The sequence below is a fragment of the Armigeres subalbatus genome, unplaced genomic scaffold, assembly GCF_024139115.2.
Source record: "Armigeres subalbatus isolate Guangzhou_Male unplaced genomic scaffold, GZ_Asu_2 Contig1212, whole genome shotgun sequence".
NCBI classification, from domain to species: Eukaryota; Metazoa; Arthropoda; class Insecta; order Diptera; family Culicidae; genus Armigeres; species Armigeres subalbatus.
Window position 1 is genome coordinate 50,001 of NW_026941971.1, and position 4,674 is coordinate 54,674.

The window sequence follows — 4,674 nt, forward strand, 5'->3', positions numbered from 1 at the left end:
CATATGATCAAAACGAGTTTTCAAGCATTGTAATTAATTAACACTCCGCTTGAACAACCGCCGGAAAGTAGGCAATTTTCTATGTTGAAGAAACCATCTTTACTGTTACAAGTTAACCCATACGGGGTTCTTCTTCTTCTTATTGACGTTACATCCACACACTGGGACAGAGCCGCCTCGCAGCTTAGTGTTCATTAAGCACTTCCACAGTTATTAACTGCGAGATTTCTAAACCAGGTTACCATTTTTGCATTCGCATATCATGAGGCTAACACGATGATGCCCAGAGAAGTCAAGACAATTTCCAATCCGAAAATTGCCTAGACCGGCACCGGGCATTGGACCAAGCCACCATCAGCATGGTATTGCTTACCCTAAAGAAATGTCTCTTCTCCGTGGAAACTTGATGTTGCTGAGAGCTTGGAAATCTACCGACAGGTACAAACGCGGTTGTTGAATAAAGATCAAGGAAATGGTAGTCCCTGGCTCTTCAAGTTTATACCTAAGCATTAAGCGCAACAAGCGAGTAAAAGTAAGCAGGAAAAAAAAAAGTAAGCACCGTAGTAAATGTAACAAGATAAGTACCTAGATAAATTATTATACCTACGCATAGTATAAATAGTGTAAGTTGCGATCATTTTCTTCAAGTCGAGTCAAGTACGAGACACTGAAGACGGCCTTACTGTTGAGGTCGAAATACGTATCTGTCAAGATACAATTAAGTGGTGGAATTCAATGGGATTGTATAAACTCGTCTTAAGACAAATGAAAATTTCTCTTTTCAAAATGAGGTTTATACCCATGTCCCAATGGAAAATAACGGTCATGTTGCCGATTCAGCTAGCATGACTGCTTCCGATTTTGATTTTTTTTTAGCAAATACCATTCCTGAAGCTGTTCAGGTTGGTATAAAGTACACACAAACAAATGTTACCGGACTCCGTTTCAATGGATCCAAATAATTGTGTGAAAGTTCTAAATTAGAATGCCCGCTCTCTAAAGGGTAAGGAAGATGAATTATTCAACTTCCTAACAGTTCATAATGTGCATAAGGTACACCTAGGCAAGTTGAAATGCAGGGTAAGTTGAAACGGAAGCTGTAATTCAGATAGGAAATGACCGAATGTTCTGATAATTTTTTCAACAAACTACTCGCCTAAACGCACCTTCTGACTGCCATTCCCGAAAGATTGCAGCTTTCAAAAGCAATCCTTCCATTGTTTATTTTTCGCCCTTCGAAAAATCCAAACCAACTATTTGACGTGCCAATGAAACTGGTCTCAAAACGATGTTTGTAACAGTTTTTTCATCAAATTTTCACGGTAGGTAATCATTCAATGTTAAATAAGCCTAATGATTATGAAAAATCGATGAAAGACCCGTTTTAATTTTTGTATTTTGGTTGTTTGATATTGCTCGGCATGTTCAACTCAACTGTTCAAATAGAAATTCGTGGTGCGGTGCAAGTTAAAACAACGATTCAAAACGTCACCCTCGCGATTAAAGTTTTTTTCAGAATTCAACATGGTCCGTAAATACATACATTTGAAAAACATAAATTTATAAAAACATGCAAACTTCTGAAAATAAATTTAATAAATTTCCGCCCATTCCGTCATGAATGCAACCCTCCTACAATCTCCACTAGAATGAAAAGGGGTCATGTTAAAAATGCAGTTTTGAGATTCTTAATCTACTGAGCACTGACCCATAGAAAAATAAAACATAGAGTATGTAAACATTTCGTTAACTCCACCTTTCACTTCCCCAGTTGCCTATTTCTCTAATCGAAGAGTTTATGAGAGATATGAAGGCTGGTTAATTAATGTGCATTTATGAAGAAGCCACAACCGAATTAATCAACTGCGCAATATACAAGTGAACCAAATAATGAAGCATTCTTAACAGTAATCCGAGTGGTCACCAGCAGGAGGAAATCAATTTAATAAATTTTCAGCGTAGTGCGTTCTCTAGAATTTGGTTTCTGAAAATACACTTGTGACTCAGTTGTACACTGCCCTTATTCGCATAAGAGTCCAATGACATTTTCGCCGAAAGAAAAAAAAAATCGGTATCTTTCCAAAAATTGACATAATATTTTTTATTCGTAATGATCCGTGATAATAGTCCCACAATAAAATGGACCATACTTAAGTTTATTTTAGTGTAAAAGAGTACCTATCAAAATCTGGAATCTGATTTTTATGAGAGATATTTATCAACATGAGACAACAAAAGTGGGATTTGTTTTCAAATTTCTAGAACAAAGCCTACTATTTTATCAGTTTTTCTTAATCAGGAGACAATTTTAAGCTAGTTAGTTTCTGAAGGAAAATCAAAATTGTCAAAAACTTACATGAGACTCTTATGCGAATCTTGGCAGTATTATAGTCACCTTTACAACCTCGTGCTTCTTGAGTCTCACTGAGTACATACATTTTGTTATTAATACGGCAAAATTAGCCCTACGTCTGAATATAACGCAGTAGTTTCAACTTGCCCCGATTCGCGGGGCAAATTGAAACGATGCATATAATAAAATAATTTAAATATAAAAATATTTATAAAAAAGTTGCTCAGTTTGCTTATTTTTTATGTATAATATTTGGCCCGGACTAGCAAACACCGCAAACGGATTCAAAATATATCGAAGGGTGATTTTTTACAGCACTTCTAATTTCAACTTTGAAAAAACTTACTTTCAACTTACCCCGGTGTACCTTATTGCCATTATAACAGAAACTTATTTAAAACCAGGACTCTCCATTAAAAGAGATCCAAATTATTTTATCTACAGAAATGATCGTCTTGACAGCGCCTATGGTGGGGTCGCCATTGTCATTAATAGACGTATCAAACATAAATTATTTTCTTCGTTCCAAACCAAAGTTTTTGAAACCTTGGGAGTTTCTGTTGAAACAAATTTTGGACAATTTTCCTTCATTGCAGCCTACTTGCCTTTTCAATGCAATGGACAGCAAAAGAATTTGTTGAAAGCTGATCTTCAAATTCTGACTCGCAACAAATCAAAATTCTTCGTAATTGGTGACTTCAATGCCAAACACCGTTCATGGAATAATGCTCAAAGCAACTCCAATGGTAAAATCTTATTTGAAGATTGTTCTGCGGGATATTATACTATTCAATATCCCAATGGACCAACTTGTTTTTCTTCCAGTCGAAATCCTTCTACAATTGATTTAGTTTTAACGGATTCAAGTCAGCGGTGTGGCCAATTGGTAACTCATGCTGACTTTGACTCTGATCACCTTCCTGTGACATTTGAAATCTCACAAGAAGCCATTTATAATCCAATCAGCTCTACTTTTAATTATCATAGAGCTGATTGGGATTGGGAGTTTTGATGTTGATATTCCTCTCGATACCAAAAGTGATATTGATAATGCTCTCGTATCTTTGGCAAATTTAATTGTCGAAGCCAGAGGCATTGCAATTCCTAAATGTGAAATTAAATTCAACTCCGATCCGAACCGACGATCTTCAGCTACTGATCCGTCTTAAAAATGTGAGGCGAAGGCAATACCAAAGAACTCGCGATCCCGTTTCGCTATTCTGAGAAATACCATATACCAACTTTGAGAATAATGTCTCGAAGTTGGATCGCAGTTCGAAAACCTTTTGAAATTAACAAAATTCTTAAAAAATCTCAAAAGCCAATTCCAGCGCTTAAAGAGGAAATAACATTTTATTAACAAATGGCGAAAAGGCTCAAAACTTGCTCAGCAGTTCGAGAGTGCCCATAATTTTAGTCTAGGTCTCACTAGTCCAATTGAAGATCAGGTTACACGGAGCTTCGAAGACATTCTCAACCAAGGACATTTATATAAATAGTAGCGACACATAAACACTCGCAAAACAAAACAGTCCCAATCCTAAGGTAAAGACCGCCGTGCCGAGCGGATGGATGGCAGAGGGTCTATAAAAATAGAAGTCACGAACGGTAGTCTACTGGACACCAGGGAACATCCAGTAGTAAACAGCCCTTATCACATGAAGTAGGTGTAATGTGATGGACCACCCAATCCTACATTACCGAACCACATTCTATGGTTCTAACAACTTCAAACACGGCCTCTGGGCCAACCTCTCCAAGAAGAATCCAAACAGGGGAACCACCACCAAAACGAACAAAAGACAACATACAACAAAATAAAAACCTAAAAGGGACTAACAAGGTACACAAAAAGCTCAGATATACCGCCTCTCCAAAGCAAACACAAAAGATAGCCAAACTCACCAACATCATACAGTGGAACATCGGTGGCATCAAAGGCTAGATAGCCGAACTACAACTGATATCCAATGAATTAAAACCTAAGATAATAGCTCTCCAAGAAACACTATCGAGCAACCCAAAATATGTGGACAAGATCGACCACAGAAGATTCAAATGGTACATGAAACCAGGTCCTAACCCGACAAGAAACGGAGTAGCAATGGGTGAGTTAGGAGAGAATTTAGGCACAGAGACATAAGGGAGCACCAGAGACCTCTGAAGCGCATCCCTATATCCGAGTGGCGAATAAAATACGACGGTAAGGACGGAGGCAGGAAATTGGCAGAGTTTGTGAAGGAGGTGAAGATGAGACGAAGAGCGGAGAGCATTTCAGATCGTGAGCTTTTTAGAGGCGCGATTCATCTTTTCTCGGTACG